Raw genomic sequence first — 8,833 nt, forward strand, 5'->3', positions numbered from 1 at the left:
TAAGCCTTTCTATCTGTTGTGCTCATCTGCCCTCCTTCACACATCCCTACAGGGGGCGGGGATGCTATCGCCAGTGGGCAGATGGGACTGCAGGCCCAGAGAGACTAAGTGACTTGCCTGAGGTCACACAGAGAGTCTGTGGCAGAGCAGGGATTTGAACCTGGCTCACCTACATCTCAGGCTAGCGTCCTTGACCACTAGACCTTCTTCTTCCTTTAGCCACCCCACTGGCCACCACTGGCACGGGACCAAGGTGCAGGGCTGTGGCTGGGAGCTGGTTCTGCTTGTTGTATTTATAACGTGTACTCAGCGCAATTGGCAGACTGCCAGTCCCAGCACCTCATCTGATCCTCAGGGGGCACACAGTGAGCCACAGCAAGGCAGGTGTCATGAACACACAGCTAAGCGTGGCATCAAATCCCTCCTTCACCTGTAAAGGGTTAAGCAGCTCAAATAACCTGGTTGACCAAAAGGACCAATAAGGGGAGAAGATACTTTCAAATCTGTGGGGGAAGGTTGTCGTTTTGTGCTCTGTGTGTTGTTGTCTCTGAGACAAAGAGAGAGACCAAGCAAGTAATCCAGCTCCTACTGAAATGATACATCTAATATTACAGAAATTGTAAGTAATAGCAAGGAAATGCCTTAGCGTATCTTTTGTTTTAGCTTGTGGATTTTCCCTAGGCTAAGAGGGAGGCTTATTCCTGTTTTTTTCTGTAACTTTAAAGTTTTGCCTAGAGGAGAATCCTCTGTGTTTTAAATCTTATTACCCTGTAAAATTGCCTTCCATCCTGATTTTACAGAGGCGCTTCTTTTACTTTTTTCTTTATTATGAAGTTGTGTTTTTAAGAACCTGATAAGTTTTTAGTGTCCTAAAAACCCAAGGGGCTGGTCTGTGCTCACCTTGGTTACCTATTTGGTTGGTATATTATTCTCAAGGCTCCCCAGGAAAGGGGGTGAAGGGGCCTGGGGGAATATTTTGGGGAAGCAGGAACTCCAAGTGGTCCTTTTCCTGAATCTTTGTCTAACTCACTTGGTGGTGACAGCAATACCATCCCAGGGTAAGGAATTTGTGCCTTGGGGAAGTTTTTAACCTAAGCTGGTGGAATATAAGCTTAGAAGGTCTTTCATGCGGGTTCCCACATCTGTACCCCAGAATTCAGAGTCGGGAGGGAACCCTGAGAGAGGGTTCTGCCTCCCACCACTTCCTGCCAGGACCTCAGCTCCAGCTCAGCGTCCTCGGCACTTCTGCTTCAATCAAGAGCAAGAAGCCAGCTGGTACTAGTTCTGTTCATGGCTGAGACCCACCAAATTCCCGTTGCGTCAGGGCGCACGTTCCGATCTCGGGCTGCCATTGAAATCACTGAGTGTCTCATGCCTACTCTGTCCCCTGAGCCCACAGTTCATTGCTGTGGTGTACCCTCTTTGCTATATTTAGATTGTAAATAAATCCCCACTAGACATATTGACTCAGAATCAGGAATAGAAACCAGAAGCCCTGACTCCCTGCCCCTCCCCCACTCTAACCACGAGACCCCACTGCCCTCCCAGAGCTGGGAGTAGAACCCAGGAGTCCTGGCTCCCAGTCCCCACTGCTCTAAGCACTAGACAGAACTTCCTTTGGATAGTGACTGGGCCAAAGGTTGACGGTACATCCTGTGCAACCCTCCTAAGCCAGCACAGAATCCATCTCCCTGCAGCTGCATCGTTTGCTGCTTGGCTCAGACCTGGGGCCTGACCTAACAACGCACCGTGGGAATAGCGCCTTTCCCGCTGCCCTACATGCCCTCTGCCAGTCGCCCGTGAGCCCCTGCCCTGGCAGCAGCTCTGCACTCCCATTGGCTGGCAGTGATGTCATGGGGCAGACTGGTAGGCCATGATTTACGACTACGAAACAAAAGCCGGGACTGGAGGAGCGGGAGAATCTGAGCATCTCTCCTGGAGCTGCTGCCTTGGACTGAGGGACCCACTCCCCTTCCCCCCTTCCCAGCACCAGGCTGCCCCTCAGCACAAAGGAGGGCTGGGGAAAGCCTCAACCATGCTGGGGAGAGGAGAGAGGCCAGGCCCACTCCCTAGGCAGGGCAGAGCCTGCTGGGCCATGAGTCATTCTGCCACTCAGGTTGCGGCAGGGAGGGTGGGGAGAGTCGAACAAGAAACAAGTGGCTGTGAATGCATGAGAGAGGCCAATTAACCACAGCCCAGAGGGTGAATGCTCCTAGCAGGTCCCTGAGCTGCAGTGCTGGGGGCAGAGGGAGCAAAGAGGGAAGCCTGGAGGGGTGGGACTGGGAGATCCAGGCAGTGGGGGGAGGAAGGACGATCCAGGGGTTCAGCCTCAGGAGATCTGGGCTCAATTCCCCACTCTGCCACTGACTCCCTGTGTGGTCTTGGTCAAGTCACTTAGTCTCTGTGCCTCAGGTCCCAGCTGTACAACATCAGTAATAGCCCAGGGCTAGGCAAGAGAAACAACTCCCATAGCTAGGGCTAGCAAAGCTGCTGAGATACCCCAGCCCCTGGCGTGGCCAGCTCACCGGGGCAGGCTTGGTTATTCACATACCCGGAGTTATCTGGGTTCCTTTTGTCACCCTCTGACTTTCCCATCACGTGGCCTTCCCAGGCCCCTCTGGCCATTTTCCTTCCCCAACAAGGATTCTGTGGGTTTGTTTCAATCCCCCTCAGGAGAGGCTTCCGCAGGCAACTCTCTCCTCGCCCCACCAGCCAGGTGGGTGCGATCTCGTAGCCTCCTCTTTGTCCTCAAGCTGCAAGCTCTGAGCCCCAAGGCAGCCCCCGTCCCTGCGCCCCAGATGCAGCTGTTAGGGGGCTTATTCCTTCACCCTCTTACTTCCCTGGTCCTTCTCGCATGAACAGAGAGCAACAATACCCGAAGTCCAAAGGCGCAAACAATTCAATGTTTATTGGGGTGAACTTCCAGCAAGCATGATTCCAGTTTCCTTCCTTAGTGGCCCCCTTCCCAGCTCTGACACCACAGAGCCTGTTGCCTTTGTCCCTGTTCCTGTTCCCATCCCCTGTTCCCATTTTCCCCTTTAGCAAGACATGATTTTAATTCCTCCATCCCAGTCCCTGTTCCCCATTTCCTATATAGTAAAACCTGTTGTTTGCTTAGCTATTCCTTAACCAATTATTTTACTCGAAATTTAACTAACCAATCCTATAAATTTGTAACATAGTTATTTAACCAACTATATCTCACCACTCTCATTGGTTTACACCCAACGAAAATTAATTATACAGCAGACAGAAACAATTACAGAACCCAACAGCGACCACGCAAATAAACATGACAAAAATACAGAAGTGAGGAGTTCACAACTACATCTCATACAGACATAAGCGGTTTTCCAACGTGTCTATTGATAAGTGAGTTCTCTGCCAGACAGGATGCGATCAACTAAGTTTCCTTTCACATCTTCTAGCTCTTCCCTTTCTCTGGAGGTGATGGAATATCAGGGCAGGATTGTATTTCCAATAGCACCTTATGTCACGGAGTCCCCGGCGATGCTCTGGAACGCTTCCCACAAAGCCTACGCAGGACTTTGGGGAGCCTCCTCTCCTTGGAGCAGACTGTTCAGGGCAACGAACTCAAACGTCTTGCACCTCCTGCGGTCTCACTCTTGGAAGCATTCAGCTCCTCTTGCCCACCTCCGTTTGTGCTGTCCCACATTTTGCTGAGGGCTACACACCTCAGGCGGGAGTCTGGGAAAGACCACAGGGTTCCTTGACTCCATCACTATGCAGTCAGACGTGACTCTCACCAACCAGTAACACGAGGTTTATGTCGATGCAGGAAACAGCGGTCTCAAAACAGAGCTTGTAAGTACTGTTAGCAACCAGACCCCTTCAGGCTCGGTCCATTTCGGGGGCATGAGCCAGACCCCCGAGGTCGCACTTCACTCCTCGTTCCCCAGCAAGCTCGCAGACTAACAATCCCCCGTCAGCCCTCCTCTCGCTCAGCTCCTTTTCCCGGGCCAGGAGAGTCACCTGATCTCCTTGTCTCCAACACCTTCAGTTGGCACTTTGGCAGAGGAGGGGCCCAGCCCATCAGTTGATAGGAGACAGAGTGCCCGGCATTTAGGCTGCACTGGCCCTTCCTCGTAGCAATCACACCCCCTTATCCCCCACCTAGATACTTTAAGACTGCCTAGGGGACACTGAGGCCACCAACACAGTATTCAGAGCAACATTTAAGAACAGTCCCAGTTCGTACACCTCTCTCCCCCTTCGAGAACCGAACTGAGCGAGGTCACTCCAGCCAGTGACCTGGGGAAGTTCGAACTCACCAACGTTCCCATGGATGCCCCAGCATCTCTCCCATTCCTTGGTGGAGTTACACCAGGCCCTCCAGTTTTGTGCCCTCTCTTGGCTTGAGTGTGCTTGATGGCACTTGCAGGCCGCATCTGTGGAAGGTTTATGCGGCCTGTACCCTTTTGCCACCCCATACTCCTGGGGTTTAAACTGGGACAGGGTCTTCTCCCAGCACTCTGGGCTGCGATTCGGGCCTCTCTTGGTTAAGAGCCCCCATTTGGCCTTGGCCAGCTCTGGGCTTGGGCAGCCGCTACCCACCGTTGTGGCCCAGACACAACACCTCTGCATCCCCATCTTAACTTTCCAGCTTTTAAAGTCAGTCCCACCTCCTTGAGGCAGCCCAGCCTCCTCTCCCCTGGGACACCTGTTCCTCCCAGGTCTGGCTAAAGATGCACATGTTATCAGTGTCTGCCAGGGCAAGTTCTCCATCCCCTCTGCTTGTCTAGAATCTCCCAGGCCTAGGCATGGGGTCGGCATCGGTACTGTATGGCTTTAAGCTTCTGATAGCCCCCATAAACCAGACCGTCCTGTCTCCCTTGGGGATCAGCCCCACGGATGAGGCCCATGGGCTGTAAAACGGGCTGGATCCCATCTAAAAGCCAGCGATATCTTGACCTCTCTCTCCAGGATCTGGGTTGCTTTCCCAGTGACTCTGAATGGGGAACACTGATGGGAGATTGGCTCCACCTCAGGAAAGAGATCCACCAGGGGTCTTTGCCCATCTCCTCCCAATCCTCCCCTTTGCGGTCCAGGGTCCCCTCACTCTCCTCCCATCCAGCAGCTTGACGAGGGAAGAACCCTGTGGATTCTGGCAGGCAACCACAGCTGGCTCTCCCGATTCTCCCAGTTCTACTTCCTCTTGGGAGCCCATTCCCTGGACAGTGAATCCTTCTCCCGCAGGGCTCTGTCCCTGCAGCCTTCCCCAAGGGGTTTGCCAGCGCTGTGGCCAGCAGTTCCCTCAGCTTCTCCAAGGAGGATCTCTCTGCAGCTCGGTCCTGGGATTCAGCTGCTGGGGCAGGAGTGGGACCTGCTCCCCTCTCACTGCTGGGCGCCTGGGGTCACAGCCCCTCTGAGCCTGTCCCTGGTAGCTCCCTCCCTGCTGTGTAATCACTTCCCAGCAGCACGTCTGGACCAAGGCAAACCTGGTTGGCAGCTGACCTGCCCTGCTGGGTGTCCCCCCATATTCAGCTGGGGTCTCAGCTCCCCTGCTCAGCGCTCGCCCTTGCGTGTTCTCAGTGGGGGCAGGCAGCGAGCTCTCTGCTCTGGCTTCCTCGCTCTCTCGGGCTCTGCTCCCATCCCAGCTCGTCTCCCGATCCCCTGATGGGAACCCATCATGAAGACCCTTGTCTGATTGGCGACCAGACTCTTGGGGATGCCTGGCTGCTGCACTCCAGCGCTCCAGATCCTCTTGTAGCCCATCATCTGGGTCAGGAATCTGCTCCCAGAGCGGTCCTCCTCCTCCAACTGCACAGATTAACTGTGCCTTGGTGAACTCCCCTGCTAAGTGCTCTCTTTGTGCACAGGATCACAATGTCCTTCTTAAGGAGCTGGTGATAGGCCATCACTTCACCGTTCCCAAGTGGCTCTGGACTCACAGGCGCTGTGTGCTTTGGCTCCCCCATGGTTTCCAGGAAGAACCCCTGATTGCCAGCCCTTCTCGTGAGTCACCACCCTCTTTGCCAGGGTCGAGCTGCAGACTCCTTGCCCTGGGACTGCTCCTGCAATCCCCAGAGGAACCCTGCCTACTGCAAAATCCTTCTCATCTCCCAGGGTCGAGCGGCAAGCTCTCCTCCGCCCCTGAGACTGCTCCCTGCAATCCTCAGGGTGGGGGACCCTGTTACTCCAACAGTCCTTCTCGCTGGTCCACACTTCCAGAGGTTAACTGCCCCCTGAAACCGTTCTCTCTCAGCCTTCAGCATGCCTGGTCCTCATTTCCCTCCTTTGTTTTACTGCTCCCCAGTCACTTACTGCAGGAAGCGCCATCCACGGGGGGCAGTATCTCTCTCCGCTGCCACCAGTGTCAACGGATCCCCGGGCGATGCTCTGGAACTGCTCCCCACAAAGCCAGCAGGACTTGGGAGCCTCCCTTCCTTGGAGCCAGACTTGTTCAGGGCAAGAAGCTCACACCGTCTTCACCTCCTGGGTCTCTCCTTGGAGCATTCAGCATCCTCTGCCCCTCCGTGTGCTTCCACAGCGAGCCCACCCAGGCGGGTCCGTGGGGCCACAGGGTCCTGCCACCGCCACTTTGCAGTCAGACGTGACTCTTAGCCAGCAAAACAGAGGTTTATTCGATGACGAGAACAGGGTCTAAAATAGAGCTTGTAGATACAGCGAACCAGACCCCTCGGGCCGGGTCCATTCTGGGGGCAGTGAGCCAGACCCCTAGGTCTGCCCTTCACTCTCGTCCCAGCAAGCTCCAGACTAACTCCCCCTCCAGCCCTCCTCTCTGCTCGGCCCTTTCCCGGGCCAGGAGGTCACCTGATCCCTTTGTCTCCAAAACCTTCGCTGGCACCTTTGAGAGGAGGGCCCGCCCATCAGTTGCTAGGAGACAGAGTGCCAGGCATCTTTTTAGGCGGCACATGTGAGCCCTTGCTGCCAGGCCAAGCAATCACACCCCCTTATCCCACCACCTAGATACTTAAGAACTGCCTAGGGGACACTGAGGCACCAACACAGTGTTCAGAGCAAACATTAAGAACAGTCTCAGTTCATCACACCTTATTTCAATGTGACCAGTTTGGAATGTGAGGATGTGACCATACACCTCCCAGCTTATGGCTGCCTAACTACATCTTAGCCTGTCACAGTAAGAGAGGCCATTACACAGACAGTGATTTTGATTCTTTCTTCTATACCTCTATAACTAGCTAAGTGATAAGAATACACCTAAATTCTTAAAGTATAGGCCTTTGCAGACAGGCCTGAATATCTGTATCCTAACAGCAGCCTCACAGCTTTCGGAAGCCATGAGCCTGAGTTCGGGGATGAGAACAAGGAGAAGGTAGAAAGTGTCACCTCCCAAGCCAGCTGCCCTCTGCCTCTGGCCACACACAGTGACAGTCCGGAGACCCCCCCATCTCGCAAGGGGATGCCCAGGGCACCAGCCCCAGTGAGTGCTGTTCAGAGGAGGTGGCGAGCAGCATCCTGGCAAGGACAACCTGATCAACAGGAAATGAAGTGGCACTAATTAAAAGAGATGGATGCCGCCGGCTTTTATCTGCTGTTCAGCCAGGATCAAAGGGGCACTCGATAGACAAGCTGTTCCAGAGAAAGTGCCAGGAAGCCACAAGTTCGCTGAGCCCTAGGAACCCCCCGAGGCCCCTCTCCATGGCGGGGAACCAGCATATTCCTCACAGCCCGAAAGTGGAACCGCTCCGAGGTCTCCAACCTCGCGGTTGGCTGTTCAGCCGCTCCTGCCCCATCGGCTCCGAGGGGCACAAGAGCGGGGAAGTGGGGCGTAGCCAGAGATCCCTGGGCAGCCGCGGGCTTGCTGCAGGACTGAAAGTATCACAATGACGACTTGGGGATAACCTGTCCACCACCCCCACCTCCCAGCGGCTGCTAGACCCACCTCGCTGACCCCACAGTGGGGGAAGGGACGGAAGAAACAATTTCAGTTTAAAGCCTTTATCAGATTAAAGAGACTTGGGTTTGTGTCCTGTTGTAACAGGGGGTTAATTTGGTTTTGTCTTTTAATTGAGAAAGAGTTTGCTGCCTGGGAGAGTGGAGGATCTATGGCCCTCAACCCCGACCCACAGCCCTTACTATCCCAGCCCTACACCCCTTCCAGCTCTGCCGATGCCCCTCAACCACGACCCACAGCCCTCACTATCCCAGCCCTACCCCCACTAGCTCTGGGCCGGTGCCCCTCAATCGCCCGACCCACAAGCCCTCACTAATTCCAGCCCTACCCCCACAGCTCTGGCGGTGCCCCGTTACACTCCTGACCATCAGCCCTCGAGCTATCACCCCAAAGACACCCACTAGCTCTGCCATGCCTCAAATTTAAGATCACACCTTGGTCTACGAGATCAAAAATGGTAAGTGACACCTATCAAGTCACTAAAACAATCTCAAGAATCCAAAACTAAGAAAGAACGAAGTGATGACAATAAAGAAATACGCACAACATAAGCACGAAAAGAGAGAACAAAAGCACAGAACGAATACCTAAAGGGCATCCAATCCGGCTATCCATCAGCATCAAAAGTAGTAGATTTATTGCTAAGAAACCCGCTGAGGAAAGCCTGCCGCTGCGTGAGTCACGTAATGCCTCGGATCCCGTGCACACTCGGCTCATGGCTCATCTCGCACTAAAGATACGGCGTACTGCGCAGCACAGCCCTCACTATCCCAGCCCTACACCACTTCCAGTTTTCTCTGCCGATGCCCCTCAACCCCGACCCACAGCCCTCACTATCCCGCCCTAACCTCCACTAGCTCTGGCCAGTTGCCCCTCAAATTTCCCCGACCACACGAGACCGCTCACTATAGCCCTACAAGCCTCCAGCTCGCC

The sequence above is a fragment of the Chelonoidis abingdonii genome, chromosome 26 (assembly GCF_003597395.2).
Source record: "Chelonoidis abingdonii isolate Lonesome George chromosome 26, CheloAbing_2.0, whole genome shotgun sequence".
In the NCBI taxonomy this organism is placed as follows: domain Eukaryota; kingdom Metazoa; phylum Chordata; order Testudines; family Testudinidae; genus Chelonoidis; species Chelonoidis abingdonii.